We start from the raw sequence: 17,547 nt of genomic DNA on the forward strand, positions 1-17,547 counted from the left end.
GAAACATTAGCGGCCATTGCACTGCGGAGATGACCTCATTTTTCATAAAACTGACGAGCAGTGAAGCCTATAAGCATTACGACTCTTAGAAATGAACTAGGGAACAGGAGGATTTCTGAAAAGATTAGATAAGAGCTCACAGTTATAGTTCTTCGTAAGAAATCCAGAATGCAGGTGAACAAAGTTTGAAAAGATGGTATTTTTCATTCTCTTTTAAAGCCTGAATCTTTCGAGAGTTGAGTTTTTACCATACCGAATCTTATTTCATATAATTTATTGTTACCTATTTTATTTTCAGTGTCACATTTATATTATTATTTTATTTCCTTCAGAACTTTCGATAACTTTCTTAAAACATTTAAAAGACTGATAACAGTATCAAATTAAACCATGGATGTTTCAACAGAGTTCTACCAAATGAAATTTAACATTCGACTTGTAGCATTGTCCTTGGAAAACAGTTTGTAAAACGCAAAAAATTGTTACATTCTTTTGTTATACAAGTAAACAGAAATATTAATTTTAACATAAACGGTTTTCAAATCTTGATCCATTATTTCAGTTCATATGGATATTTTTTAATCAAATTATATTGGTTTTTCCCCGTTACTATTCCACCTATGTAATAAAATTTATTTTATTTCCAAGGATAATTTATTATTTAATCGTTTTTGAATAATCGAAGTCGCTTTAGTTTTAGGTCCCTCAGTTTTCAACCTTATTCTAATTTCTCACTTTTCATTTATAATCCAAACTTATGTAAATGACGCCTAGTTCTCTTCTTCAATCTACTTCTCCACTTTTAATAAATTTAAGAGAAAACATTTTATATTTCTAAAGCAATCTTCTGTATATATAATACAGTCCTATATTTGTGTTTTCAACGGTAAATAATCTTCTGTACATACTGTTTGTGTTTTCAAACAGTCACATTATGTCTAAAAAATAATGTATAATTCCAGATCTAGGTTTGCGTTATATAATTTAGAGCTTTCGACAGTCCGTTCCTCTCTAACATGCTGAATAAGCTTCATATGGTTTTTAAGTGAGCAAATTCTTAAATGTCTCAGTCAGGGATTATCACATCTCATGTAAGGGGGGTTTGTAATAAAGTGTAAATAAAGCTGTTGCTGATGTAGATATCATTGTTGCATATGAGGAACTAAACAGACTCCAAAGGGATGTTCAGCAAAAACCTTCTTCGAAAACGGAACGGTACGTAAAAACTATTAGGCCAATATGGTATATAGTAAGTATACCGTAAAACGGGAAAATTGTCAAAAATAAGAAAAATTTAATTTAGTTTCTGCCTACGCAGGTGTTTTCGAATTTTATTAAAGCAGCAGGATAAGTTCCGAAGTTTAAATAGTTTGTCAGTTTTGTACCTAAAACTGTGTAGCAAATGCATCCTAAGAAAAACTTATTTTTTGACACATTTATCTCCCTGTAGGCTTTCAATAAATTATTCATTTTCAACCAACAAAGCATTCACACATTACTTTCCCTTTACAAGTGAAAGTAAACGATTCAGAAATATAAATGTTCTTCTTTCCTTGTGGAGATTTTGAACGTTTTCAATTTATTTAAAAGTAGGTCCTTTAAACTAGTATTTATATTCCTAGCCTCCGCCCTATTCTTTTCGCAACTACGTTTCTGCATACAGACTGCTTATTTAAATTTTTTAGTTCAGTTTTTACTTGATAGCTACAGTTCGGGAAGTTAACAAAAGAACCTTTATACACTTCTTAGCTTTAGATTATGCTAGGAAAAAGAAATTTAAGAATATATTGAAACCTATACAATTTTACTAACTATAATCTAGAAAATAGTGAAATGTTTTCTTGTCTCTGCATAACACAGATCATCAAATTAAATAAAATATCAGAATAATTAATAAAAAGGTATTGTATAGCCATCTGTTGCGCATAATGTACGTTAGTGACTTTAAGCTTGTTCTCGAGCCTATAATTAATGCTCCTTTTGATTCCGATCTTTAGTATAAATAAATATGTAATAAACATTAAATTATATGAAAGGTAAATTCATGCAAAATTAACATAATGAAAAATCAGTCTGCTCAGACTTTGAATTAAACAAAGAATCTAAGTGTAAGTATAGTTTTGTACGTTCAGTTACTCAAGCAGATGTTTTTTTGTTGGAAAATTCAGGAAGCTGTTACTGACGTGATTAGTGACTTTTAGATGCTTCATGCACGACTAATATTATGTGCAAATTATAAATGGGGAGTAATAAAAAAATGATTAAATGTCAGTATGATTTTAACTTTTAAATTATTTTTGACATTAAAACTGAGATTATCAGGCAGTTTCTTTATAAACTGCAGTTTTCGTTTTTTCACTGAACGATTCGATTCTTCTCCACCAGGTGACACATCACCACTATCTTATGAGCATTTGCATTCTGTTATGCATTCCGTGCCATACAGTAATACTTTTCATTTATCTTATCAAACGAAACGTAAAGACTAATTTATCACTTAGAACAGACCTCTGAACTTTCGAAGACTACTGGTAAACGTTTTTCACATTTTGCACCAAATTTGCTACTTTTCTTCATTAAAGCTTTGCAAATTTCTCTAGTTATTACCGTAAACAGTTTATAATTATTTCATGTGAATTAACGGTTATTTATTGCATCCTGTCAAAAGCCGCGGTTTTGTTTTATTTAGCTGAAAGTAAACTATAATTCTTTCATATCTACAAAACGTCAAGCAAATTATCAAGTGCATAATATATTAAGACTATGATGCATACTTTTCTTAATGCTGATGTATACTATAAAAGCAGTTATAAATAATAATATAAATAATAATAACTTTATTACGTAAAAGATATAATCTTATTTAGTATTGCAGGACACTCTATAATTATGAATAAAGGAACTATGAATAATAAACCCGTTCTTTCCTACATATGCATAAACAAATACCAAAATTCTTACATGGAAAAAATTATTCTTATGCACCAAAATATCTCTGAGTGTTTATGTAACTATGCAAAGAAACAGCAAATGCATATCAAATTCATAAGAAAATTAATGAATTTTAGTTAAAAACGGTTTTTGGAGGAAAAAAAACATTTCCAACATGCTTTATGACTTTTTAAATGAATATTAATAAGTAGCCCGGGCACTTACATCAACAATATTATTTATTTAATCAACAAGAAGAATTTTTAAAGGGATTATTAAGATAAACGAACTATCCATAAGAATAATTTGTCGCAAACATAAAATAACGAATAAAGAGAAACAAAATCACTCGAAGGAAATAGGCAGAATACTAGATACATGGAAAGTTAGAATTAATCAGCATAATTACGTTTCAACTCCGAAGGCTCTCCTATCGGCTAGTAATAAAGAAAACTTTCTCTTCGTTTTGAATCATCATAATTTTCTCTTTCGTGTTTTCATCTCTTTTATTTACTTATTTATTTTAAGTATTTTATGTATTGGTATTATAATTTTTTCAACAATTTTGCATTTGTCTCTCCTAAAACAAAAGTAAATTCGTTGCATAGTTTGAAAATGCATTAATTCGATCATTCCAATAAAATTTTACACGCTCATTACTATTTTTCTTAAATAATACATTTTCTGCTTTTATTATTTTCTTGTTACATTCACTTTACTGGAATTTATCAATAAGTATTCAAACAGAACTGACACAATGGTCATAGCGCACTGTTCATGTTGAAATAAACTCAAATTCAGGTATTACAGATATTTTGCAATTGCATTTTGAAATTCAGGAAGGATAATTTCATTAATCTGCACAATAACTCGTGTCCAAGACTTATCCAGCTTTGCATGTAACTTCAAAGATTTATTCCATTTAAATTTCGTCTTCGAATTTAGTTTCACATGTAGAAAAGTAAGAGATCAATGAGAAAATATGTGTAGTATTAAAACCAATAAAATAAAGAAGTATATATGTACATAGTGAAAGTGACAACACTTTTTATTACTTATCTTGTATTTATAATTTATATAGTTATTGAATACGACTGAAGCAGCAGTAAAATTTTATGATATTAAAATTTTAGCTAACGAATTATTCAATGCGATGCAGGTATGTCACTTCTCCATGACTACACAATTGCCTAAACTGTACGTGGTTCTTGTTATCTTTTCCTTAAGTGACATGTGTAGCCTTGCCATTGGGGGTTATTCTTTGCTTGAATTCAATATAAACTGAAACGGCGGCCAATGAACTTAGATCGCAATTTTGTTTTAAATATTTTAATAAATCAAAGATTTAACAAGAAGGAATATGAAGTAAAAACGCTTATAATTGACCCTGTAATGCATGCATCAACACACAAAATAAGGTAAAACAAGAGAATCTAAAGTCAGCATCTAACAAAATAATACATTTAATAATATACAACATAAATTAAGGTGTAATAAATTAATTAGTTGTCTGTCTACTACAACTAAGCGGTCGTACTCTAGTTTGAAACTCAAAAATGTCTCTTATTAATGACAGAGAGTTGTCTATAGGCACAAAATAATTGTAAAGTAAAAAGGAATATTCGAGCTGTCGATCAATGATAACACACAAAATAAATGATCGTGGGCATCAGTGTTTTTTCAAGTTGAGCCTAAAATGTCTTTCTATGATTAGGTATTAGGGTGTGGATTCAGTATCCAACTGAAGCCTTTTATTCGTTGAAAAAATACTCTTCAACACTCCATGGTTTCATCGTATTTTTGCAGAAAAAGGCACCACCTGTTCCTAATTTTAAGAAGCCCTATTCCCCTCCCCCAGTTAGTCTCTAAGTAACTTCTGGAAGGGGTTTCCTGTCAGTGTGGGCCATCTCTGGGTTTCTACCCTCCCTGTATCTTACTCTATCAGACACTCTTTTAGGAAGCAAGGAAGTGTGCCACGTATCATGATCTTGCAAGCACGCTTAATGAATTCAAAACTCAGTAACTGTGTAGACATCTCACAAGGCGATCTGATATCAAGTTCAATTCGTTTGGCACACTTCAGTGAGTTAACTGTCTTTCTGAACCTGAACCATTTTACACTCAGATTTCTTGCGTCACATAACTGTTCCCAGGATTAAGGTAATCAGTAAACATCCCAGAACATTTCGGGGAGTAAATGACTACTCAACCATGGCTTGTTCCTTTAAAACAGGCATTTCAAAGTCACAGCTTCCCTTTCCAGCATTTACGGTCGTGAAGTCTGTTGCCATCACCCCATAAAGAGAATTAAGGAATTTTAGCAAATTAGAGGATTCAACCTTTTTCCGCAGCAATCGATCTCATGGTTAAGAGTAAAGGTGGGGAGAAGGAATAGCCTTGAAGTGCCTATTATAAAGCAGCAGGCTACAGACAGTCTCAGTAATGCCGAGAAATAGTCATAGCATGAGACATAGATGTAATTAAATTATAATTAAATTTCAGTATTTATAACGCTTTTTTAGCTACAGAAATAATGTTATTAATAATCTAAAAATCATTAGTTATACAGAATTTAAGATGAAAATATAAAATCTAAACTGAAGCATGAAGTGCGCTCATTAAATAAATTATGCTATAGAGTGGGAGCTTCAAAAACAGACGTGATGCTAAATGAACATTGCGAGTTGTTTTTAACTTTAAAAAAGAGTTTCATATTCCTTTTACGCAGCCCAACAGTATGCACACATAGTGTAATTATATAAACGGATCTTCCGTTTTTCTTTCTCCATTTATTAAAATGTGTTAAATCCAGAAGAGGTAAATGAGCAGGTGAGAAATCTCCTTCTTTCACTAAATTATTTTCATTCGATAGTGAAAAGATATTATGTAAATGGAGTTTAATTAATATTGTTTATAAACTATGTATTAATTTCTTTATTATATTAATGAAAAGTTGCAGTAGTAATTTTGTTAATTATTTATTTACTCGCCAGTGTTCCTAAATGGACAGTTATATGTGAACTAATTCGACCAATTACTTTTCATATTTTACGTAATAACTCATTTATTTTAATTATGAATTAAATAGATTTTTTTAAATCTCTTTCAGAGAAAAAATAATATATATTTATTATCATGTGTAAGTGGATCATTCCCGTACTTTTGATTTCTATTAAATTTATTGATGTGCAAAGAGCATAAATTAAATATAATTAAAGTTCAAAATAATCATTTGGTAATTACTTAAAGATGTCCTAGTGAATATATTTATAAGTATGAAACACAAAGGAATTCATTAACAAAAAAGAAGCGGGAGCAAAGTTAGGGCATTCTCAGACGGGAAGATGACAAAACATTTTACAGATTTTTTCCCCTTCCTTTTATGTATATTTTTTTCTAATTAAGAAACAAAGATGTAAAATGTATCCTTGAAACTCTAGCTACAACTAAATTAAGTATAATAATTATTTATAACAACTGAGTTTTTAATTTTATAACTGATAAATTTCTGACTCATTTATAGTAATGAGTTTTATTAGTAATTAATATTTTGTTAATAAACTAATAATACATTGTTTGATTCAATCCAATATTGTTACTGAATTAATAATTAGCACGTATTAATTATTGAGCATTATTTTCGACGCATATGAATCTTTTGAGATGTGTTATTCCACAGTTTTTGTACTATATTATGATACAATTCAAAATGTGACTCATAATGTGAAAAATAGATACTTCACGATATTAGATTCATGTACTACTCGAAGTATAAAATAATTCAAACCAACGTTTGAGAAATACTATTCAGTGGATTTAGCATACATAATGATTTCAGATATCCTTTACCTTTCAATCTCCAAGGAAATGCTAGAAGTTAAGTATAAAACTAGCTTATGTTATTTAATTTATTACGGCAAAATACCTCAGGCTGTCTGGTTTAGGAGGAATGTTTTAGTGTGAGTAATATCTAAAAAAATTAACTTCGCTGCATGCTATATATTCGGAAAGCCAAGGGCACTATTATATATGTTTGTTTACTACTCTTGGGGAAAACCATAGAAACCCAAACTGAATGAAAACCGAGACCCACTACTGTTTAGTGATCTTATCCACCAGGTCATAATTAAGCCTTAAGAAGCAAATGAAACGACAGATAAATTATACAGACATATTACTAATATATGTAAAAAAAAAACCCTAAAATTTAATTACTTCCGATTCTCTGGAGAACATTATCAATATAAAAAGATAGCGTTTGAAACAAAGGGCACGTTTTACAATTTTTAGAATATAATTACTTTCGGAGATTACCTCCCGCAGCCTACCAAAGTTAAATGTGACCAGTATTTCTTAACAGCATAAGAGAGTACAGGAAATGCGCTTCACCTGTACGTCATTTCTGTCAACACAGTCTCGAAAACAGACATGAGCACGAGTCAACTGGTCAGGGTCAACTGGTCCTAACTGGTCAGGGATATCACAATCAGAAGATCAAAGCGAAAGCTGTGAAGAAGCTTGAAGTATCTTTCGCAAGCTGAAACCCCAAAATACTCCCGCGATGAAGTTATAGTTTGCGCTTTTTTGCCTTATATTTTAGTTTTGTAAATTCATGTTCTACGTTGCGTTCAGAGCCTAATTTAAAATTAAAATTTACGCAAAAACTTGTAAAATTGTTAGGAAATAATGAACAAAAATGTTTTCTCCGCATGTTCGAAAATTAGCTTCTCAAACAGTGTATCAGTAATTCAAATAAAATAAAATGTAAAAATAAATATAAAGCATAAAGTTAGTTAGTAGCTGTGTATAAGTTAATTAATAATTGTGTATGCAATTTTAATGCTAATAATTCTTTTCTTATGTAGTTTTAATCTGTTAATTTCTTGCAAAATGTTTTTTTTCACAAAGTTTCTTTTTTTTCTCTTTCTTTCTTTTCTTCATTTTTTAAAAATATTTATAATGTGTAGATCCACCTCATACCTATAAGAAACTATTAACATCTTTGCATTTTTAAATATCTCTATAGTTACAATATCTGAATTATAAATGCACAGATATTGCAGATATTTTATAGTATTACTTTAATGGATTAATTTAAGGACAATATGTGTCAGAAAGGACATTATTCAATAATATTAACTGTTGATAAATTGATAAAAATATATTATTGGAATGTAAATGAGTATATTTTATTTCTTTTATGTTCTTTGGATACCTAGCTCTTGTTTTAAAATTTTATTTTATCATAGTTTTTATTTTATTAATTTCTTATATAATTGCAGAGTATACTTTACCCGTAAATATAATGTATCTTTTTTCCTTATGCGCAAGAAAGGATCAATAATTAAATTTTCGTAAACTGATAAAAACGACTAATCATAATGCATGTAAATGTAAAACATTCTGTGAAACGAATTGAAAATATATTTGTAATTAATGATATCTGCATAATTGGTGTGTCAGATACTGCAGACATCCGTTTTCTATTAACATTAAATTAATTGTTAATTTCTGTAACTCAAAAGAAAGCGATAAAGCAGAAAATTCACACAAAACCATTTTATTTAAAAACTTATTTGAAGTAACCATTACTGCATTAATATTTATATGAGAAATTTAAATAGTTCAATACTTCGAAGTCTTAAATTTAATGTAAGTGTGAATTATGTTCCCTTTGAAAATTAATTCAAACTTCTCGATAAATTCACAATGTATTATTGGTGAAAGATGTTCTGTACAATTTGTACTAAATAGAGTTTAGAGAATGATTGCCTGCTAACTGCTGATAATTTTTAACACTTATTTATTTGACACAAATCATTAATTTTTTAGAATATTTAAGTAGATTTTTGAGATTATTTATAAAAATTGTTTACTGAATATTACATTATATTTAGTTCGTTACTATTTAGTTAATATTTTATTTGATACAAAAAATTACTTATGATTGATAACAAATTATTATTTATTGCTTTTTATAAAGTGTAATGCTGTATTAATTTTAGGCACTCAAAAAGCATCATAAATGTTCATTTCAATATACGCATATTTTTAATTCTTCACTTCGGAAACAAGTTTCAGAGCTATTTAGATTAGAATATGAGATTTCAAATGAAATGCTTAAAATAGAACAGTTGCAAAATAGGAACCAAGTTAAGTTTCATTTAACAGTTGTAGAGTCATTAGGCTATTTTGAAGCAGGAGACATGAAAAATGTGCAGTGCCCTCTCCGAGACTCGAACCACGAAGGTATGCTGAAGGGAGGGAGACAATACCTTATATACTGTCCGTTTTAAAGGAAGACTAGGGATTAGGGAACACAATCGCCAAACCTCGTGGTGACAAATTATTCCCATCATCTCTTAGCTTGGGCGCCATTGTATAATCATTAGGTTATTTTGAAGCAGGAGACAGGAAAAACATGCAATGCCCTCGCCGAGACTCGAACCTGCACTTCTCGACTTCGCGCCGAGTGTGCTACCGTTACACCACGAACACATGATGAAAGGAGGGAAAAATCCCTTATGTGATAACTAATCAAATGAACATTAAGTTTAATTCATTCTGAAATTTCCATTATTATGAATTATGAAATTGCTGGCATATATCTCATAATGTCACTTCACTGGAAAAATTTCATCTATTTACTCAACAGAATGTAAGATGTGTTCTTTCAAATATATTGTAATACTAAATTACACATCAAGTTATATAAATTATGTAAAAACAATAATCAGTACAGACAGGGAATAAGAATTCGAATTGATTTACCAACGTTTATTTGCTGCATTTTTCAGTGTATTAAAAAACAAAGAAATCTTTCAGACTTTCTGGAATAATACTTCAGATTTAAATTTTAAAATTTAATATTAAATGAAATATTTTAGGTATTTTTAAATTAAAAATTATATAACGGTTCGTTGTGTTGATACTGGATGTTCAGAAAAAGCAGGTGCATCGTTAAAATAAAAATTTTTTGTTATCGAACGTTGTGTTACCTACGTTGTGTTATCGAACAGATAATGACTCTAATATGGAGTATGGTAGCCTTTCACAGCCAGAAAGGTAATGCAGCGTGACGGCATATTCTACAGGAGGCAGCTAAAACCGCTATCACATCTACTATTCCTAGTCGGAACACGGTGTCGAAAGAAACATATCTCAGAACCCCCATTTCCTCGAAACCTACGTACCTGGGTTACCACCTTCACTTGGCAAACAGACCTGAAAGCCAAACAGGAATCAGTTATGACTCAGATTAGCGAAAGAGACGTCTGCCTTCATATTTCGTGTATATACAAAATATATTTTGTAATTATTTTAATACTGTTGGCTGAATAACTTGGCAAAATGACATGTGCTTATTACATTAATTTTAATTTTGAATGGTGTATTTTTTACTCCGATTATTTGTAATAATCTGTTGTATATATTTTTGTAAATACTTTTACATCGTACATTCAGTGATTTGTCATTATTTCTGATTATATTATTGTAAATAGTATTTTTTTGTATCCATATATTTCTTTAATAACTTTATAAGGTATTTCTCCCACCTTCTTGGCGTGCCTTCATGGTGTAGTGGTTCTGCACGCTGGGCCTTTATTCCAGAGGTCCGTGGTTCGATTCCCGGCGAAGGCGGTTGCTAATTTTTCAATCTGTTTGTTTCCAAAAAAAATTACCTAATGTCTCTACAACTTGTATGTGTACAATATAATGCCACTTACTGATACATGTTTTGTGATGAGTCAAAAATACGAGTGAAAAATACGAATAATGTATTTATTTTATCCCCAAAATGTTAAATATTTCGTAAAGACTACTTGCTCAATTTTTGTTTTTTGTTCTGTTTAAATTCTTAAGTATAATTACAGATGCAAAGTTTGTGTGTAAATGGATGAATTTTAATGACTAGCCTAATGTACAAAATGCACTTCAATTATTTTTCAACTGTGTATTCTATATCTAGGATAATGTGCAAAAGACTGATGACTACAATTACATGATCGTTATATGAATTAGAGATGACTTCAAATAAACTTTTTTGGCTCATATTTATTTCTATATTCATATATAGAAATATAAACACACATTTAATAAGGCATATTTTTACATACACATAGAGAGAGAGATGCGTTGGTTTAGAAGTTGTTGATGTATGTTTATTAGTATTAATGTAATGAATAAGATTTGCATTTATGAATGTATATACAAATGTTTTTCATCAGGCATAATAATGAATCCATAAATTTCCAATGTTTCAATGCGTAGCATTTATAATAAAAATACAGTTTCGAATGTATTTATAATCTAAAAAGTATTTCATTAATAACATGTAATAGCACACAAATTTTATGTGTGTTATCATTATTACATAACCTATGATTTCCTTTTGTCCTCGCATTTTATGCTGTTTGCAGTATGTCGCTGATTATGCAATAAACAATTAAAAAGATAAGTAATTAGTATAAAGTCGAGCATATACAAACAGATTTTAAAAAATTATTTACCTTAAATATAATTTTAAAAAATTCTATTATATAACAATCACAACGTTTCTTTTCACACGTTCGGCGCGAAATGCTACAAATTTGGCGAACGTTTGGCGACGAATAATTTGTAAACAAATCATCAAAAGTACAAGCACGTCATAAAATGCTGCCTACTCTGAAATTTCCTTGATTATAAATTTAATGAATACAAGCATTTTTAAAGTGACTTTCACAGTTATACTACAACAAAATAGTAAGATATATATATACGGCATTTTCAATTAAATCGGCTTCTATTTCCACTATCCACGATCTCAAAGTTGTTGCCATAGCCATATGGAAAATTACCCATGATACTTCAGAAGCAGAACTTTAGTCTGCTTGGTTTATTGCTACGTGAAACACAGCTGCAAACGAAACATTTTCGGCAAAGTTTCAAAATGTTTTAAAAAAATCTGTAGCCGCAACTTCGCTTCCTCTGCTAGACGGAACATCGCCTCCAGTCGGACATCGCAGCGAATATTCTCACCTTTCAGGTAATTGTCGACAAGCTGAGCTCTATGCGGATCACCGTTGTCATCCATTAACGGGAACCCAAGACCAACTGGATCCTGAAAAACCGAACATAGAGCTCTAAGATCTCCTTGTACCTCATAGCAATCAGGTAGCCTTTGCGAAGTGCATGCAGGGTGAGTGGCCGTCGAAGATAATGCGTGGCCAAACCATTACACCTCCACGATCATAATGATACTTTACCCTGATGGAAGACGGGTGGTATCATGTTCCAGGCTCTCTCCAGATCAAAGTACATCGAGAATCAGTGTCTAGGCTGAATCGCAACTCATCTGTGAAAAACACGGCGCTTCACTGAAGTCTGGTCCAATGCACATCTTGTCTGCACCATGCTAAACGCGCTTTCTTGTGTGTTGCAGTGAGCGAGACCAACAGCGGGTCTTCTGGCATACAGCTCTATCTCACGAAGCTTTCAGGTAACTGTTGACTGTGAAACTCGGATTCTAGTGGTAGCATTTAGCTCACGTGAGAGCTATGAAGCAGTAATAGTCCTCTGTCGTCTCGCTGAATGCGCTAAATAATTCTCATTCGTCAAATATAATTCTCCTGAATATAGATCCTTTCAATATAAATCTCATTCGTCGCTGTGAATCTTGGTAGACCTTGTACAGGTCTTTTCGATATGGATCTAGTTTACCGAATATTTTCCATCTCATTCCGTCATTCATGCATTCTTGGTTATATATTTTGCCTGATATCGTATAAAACTTACCCGCCTATTGAGAGAACACAGTGAATATCGTGATAGATTAGGAGAATACAAAGAGCCTAAACTCCCTCGTACGTTTATATGTCCTTCACAATCCCAGCTCCGTGCACACCCACGTGCACTCATACTTATTCGACTTGCTCTTACTTATGCTTCGTGCTCTTACTTATTCGAAAATTTGTATAATTCTTCTGCGTCATTATTAGTATTTTTGGTTTTCGTAAAGAGAGACCTAATTTGCAAATTCTCTTATATTTGCACATGTGTGTAGTACCAAATATCTCAGACCAAAACATACGATGGAAATATTTACAGAACCAACTTGATATTAATATTAGTATGAATAAATAAGAAGGAAGCAAATGTTTGATAGTTTCAGTAGTTCTGAACAGTATGAGTGAATTAACTTTCTTTTCTCTGGATTATGTACTTATTTGAAATTGAATTTTAAATGACGCCCATAAAAAATAAATCCTTAAGTCTAATATTGCTGCCCTACAGGATATACACAACCCTCTAATTGTATATAAAAATAACAATGTAAGAGCACAGCATTCTGTCAATATGATGAAGTGATGGAATGAGTGAACGATGAGTGAAGGAATAAGTTAATTTAGTTAATATAAGAAAATATTTACGTTTTCGAAATTTCAGCGGTTCCCGGACTCGAGAGGAATAGGAGATGCAGTTATTAATGACACCTAGCAGTGAAATAAGATATTTGTTGTAAAGATATTTGTTGAATCTAAAGAGATTCGGTGAATGCAATAAAGCTGTAGAGTTTTTAAAAAATCTTAGGTCTTTTTAACGCATAGCACGGACTTCAATCAGGATGTATGGACCAAATGAAGGAATTGCAGGTTAAAAATGCCTCGTTACATAAGCATGTCTTATTCAGAATATTCTTAAAATATGTTTGCATGACCTTGCACATCGATTTTCGATTTCTTTCTTTGTTCCTTAGAAGTCCGCTCACCTCAGGGATTTATGATAGCTTCGCCAGCAGTTTATATTAGCTTTCGCTTCTGTATTCTCACCTCCAAAAGCAATGACTTCGACCACATTGATAAGTAAGTAAGGAATAGATAACGTCTTTTATTGACGGATCTGGTACGCGAAGAAAAATAGATGCAATAAAAACCCACTCTTACGTTCAGCCTTCGAATACCAAACGAAAAGATTATCCTTTGGTTGAGCAACAGTCTAAACGATTTTTATTTCTTTATTGAACATGAAAAAAGGAAAAATATTATCCCAGTTTTATGTTTTTCTTTATGAATTTAAGTAATAAATTAAACTCAAAATTAAATTACATTTAAAAGTTTCTGTTAAAATAATGCTAATAAAAATTAAACTAATTAAGCTAAAAGTTATTCAATATTTAAAAATCGTAATTTTAATATACTATGTAAACTGCAGAAAGATTTTATTAGTAAATAATAATTAGCCACATTAAAATATCATATTTCCAAACAAATGACTAATCTACTAAAAAAACTACTAGAAGCCTAATGTTCTACATTTTCGATTACGGATCCGGTATGTCATAATTAAATTGAATTTTTAATTTCAGACCCTTAATATGAAAAAAAAAAATTGTGTTAGTCCTCATTAATTTTACCTTGTGTTTTCTTTTATTTTGCTAATAATGAAAATGCTAATTAATGAAAATCTTTTAGCATGACAAAATGGACAGTTTAGTAAAAGAGACTAAAATTTCTTGATTAAAGTATTAGTATTTTATTACTCATAACGAATCGGTTGTTAAAGCTTACCTCACTTGTCTGATTAATCAGAAAAAAATCAGCGAATTTTATAGCAAGAAGTTCAGAACTGCGTCTGCCGTTGGCCTTAACAACTATATAGGTGGCAGTACGACGATATCCTGCTTCGTTCCAGTTTTGAAGTAAAACTCCCTGGGTGACAGATCCACGAGTCTCGCACCCCATTTTTAGGAACACCAAACCCCTCGAAAGAACGTTCGACTCACCATGCTGAACGCAATGACATTATACGCTTACAAACATCCAAGCCTTCTCCCAGATTGGTACCCTGGCCCATCGATACGCTAGTTAGCATGGCTAACCATTATACCAAACAGAGCGGCTTTAACAAACTTAAATAATTTAACAGAAACTCAAACCTTTACTCTTCAGTATATTTTTCAGAAAGAAAATGTACTGGTTACTTTATTAAGAAAAACTCAATTTATATCATTAAATTTTAAAATAAGGTCAAATTGATACGAACACGCAAGGAACAATACATCTTATTGTCGATTTGTAAAGACATTAGTCGGAAACATGGGGTTGCTGGAAACATGTGGTTGCTGGAAACATGGAAAATGACCGCACCTCCTAACTGCTACCCGGAAGTGCTTCCGATCACACTACGAATGTACACGGAAAGGAGGAAGAAGTACCCTCACTGTCCCCTACTTAAGAGAACTGCGTAGGAAGGGACCCAATCGCCAAATCCAGTGTTGACAAATTATCGCCTAACATATTTTAATTATAATGCCTATGTAAAATTATTTAGAATTTTAGAAGTCAGGGAACGTAATATATCAGCAATGCTGTCGCTGGAACTCGAACTCCAGAATTTCCGATGCTAGACGGTTGTGCTTTTCAGTTACACCACGAAGGTACGCGGTAAGGAGGGAGAAAATGCCTTACAAATTTACATGAAAGATAATGCTTTGTTTTAAAATATGGAGTTATCAAAGCCTAAAGTAGTGGGATCACAATTTTGTTCCTTATATGCCGTGCAAAACGCCAGTTCGAGGGTTTTAGTTTCTCTTTTGCGATATTTAATATCTGCAGAATTTTATAACCTAAAATTTCAATTTCCCTCGATCATTCAAAACTAACAGCATATATCAAGTTTCAATAGGTATTCCAACTGGCGTCAATGACATATGACTGCCGTTGATTCTTTACTAAATTTGTTCGCCTTCTTATGCAAAAACGAACTGGCTTATGAAATGGTGATGGCTTACGCCTTTGACATGAGACGTAGTGTGTTAATCCTTCATTGACCACTAACCGAAATTAGGTTTTATAAATTCAAATAGAGCATGAAAAGCAGATGTGCTTTAATAATACATTATACACATGCTTTAATCAAGTTGGCGGGCATCATTAATGTAACTGAAATCGTTGATGTTTCCATAATTTGTATTCAGAGAGCTGTTAAGCAATGCAAGGTTAGACTATTTGAATATTTTTCTTCACAAATTTTAATTCTTAGCCTTTTTAATTCATTAATTTGCTTCAAAAAGACGGCAGGTGTTTCATAAAAAACTGATCCGATTTATTCGCAAGTCATCACATCTTTCAAGATTGAATTGTTTAACTTAATTAGCACTGCCTGCGGACTTATAAAATAAACTTCTATTGAGCAAAGATTGCTTCTCTACTACTCAAAGTTGTGAGTATTTTTAATTAATCTATTTATACTGTTCTAGTAGTCACTAAGATACATAAATTTAACAGCTTGACTTTGCAGTCCACATGCATATACTAAATTCATTATTCGAAATATTCAATTCAGGTAACTTACTACAGAAACAGTTAGAATCCACAAGTCACATACCTCCGGTTAGATCACTCGATAGGTAACGTACGACATATTGCTTGTCACATTTGAATTGTTTGTAAAAATTAGGACTTTCAGCTTCCTCACCAGACATTTCGTTTTCCACATTCGTACAATTCGTCGAAATTCGCCATGGGAAAACAGTCAGCTATTGCTGCAGATTTCACAGCATCTCAGCCCCAATATATGGAAGATCATTCATAGCCATCAGTAAAGTTATAGCTTTCATTGTAATTCATCAAAAATAAAAAAATATTCCAAGACTTTCGCGATAACATGATTTCCAATTTTTAATTACACCCAGATCCATCGATTGCAGTTTAGTGGTGGTATTAGGTGGGAGGCGATAAGTAGCAATGCTGAATTCAAGTAACTTGCTGGAATTTTTCGAGAACTCTGGTTTAAGAAGCAAGATTATACTCTACAGACACTAGTACTAGAATCTACGTTTTTTATCGAATCAAGTGCTAAGGGTGGGTATCAAACGAGTTTCAAGCAAACGTCATAGCTTTCTATGAGTTGCTTCAAATGTTGCTGCATGGAAATGATCCCAGAAAGATGTAGGTAATGCAGTGGGGAAAACTAAATAGCATCTTATAAAGCACGTGGTTTATATGAATTGTTAATAAAGAAAATGAGCGGATAGTTATGTTTTAACCTACTCAGAACCTTTTCGACTCACACGCACAAGACACTTCCAGGTCTGTTGGAAGTTATAAGATAAGTAATTTTCTAATGAACGAAATTCATTAAAATTACATCTTGATTGAGGGTTTCGGGCCTCCAGCGTTTGTTAGATTTAACCAAAATTCCGAATCATCTTATTCTGAACTAACATGATTTAGCTGCATAAATCGTGATTGTGATATCTCCTGAAACATAGAACCTCATAACTTCTGCGATTTTTAATTTCGGATCCAACGAAACTGAGGTCTTTGGTTCATCTGACGTTTGAGATCTGACGTCAGATCACCCTGTGATTTCATGACTGAATACTTGCGACCTAAAATTATACATCGCATACATTTTATTCCATTATCATTCTTTCGGGATTGACTGTCCTCTTGATGGTAAATTATCAATAAGGAAAGAATCACAAGCCAAATAAAACAACGTTGATTGACGAAAGTTTGACTTTAAAAGTACAACTTTTAGTGATTCAGAGAAGTGATAGTGTTGAGTCACTGAAAGCGCGTCGGGTAAAATAAAATCTGAGGCAATAAATATTGTATCTCTTACAATAAT

At 31.7% G+C, this 17,547-nt stretch overlaps 1 protein-coding gene and 1 non-coding gene across 2 annotated transcripts in view; one reads left to right on the forward strand and one right to left on the reverse strand.

Moving 5' to 3' along the window:
- The window catches only part of LOC118190740 (Kv channel-interacting protein 4-like), a 445,497-nt gene that overhangs the window by 324,162 nt on the left and 103,788 nt on the right, over positions 1-17,547 (reverse strand). The gene's annotated exons all lie outside the window — the stretch shown is intronic.
- TRNAK-UUU (transfer RNA lysine (anticodon UUU)) lies at positions 10,499-10,572 on the forward strand. The gene has a single exon. It is a non-coding gene; the product is annotated as a tRNA-Lys (tRNA).

This window comes from Stegodyphus dumicola, chromosome X1, assembly GCF_044657685.1.
Source record: "Stegodyphus dumicola isolate Sdum_Otavi_A_Nest chromosome X1, ASM4465768v1".
Taxonomy (NCBI): Eukaryota; Metazoa; Arthropoda; class Arachnida; order Araneae; family Eresidae; genus Stegodyphus; species Stegodyphus dumicola.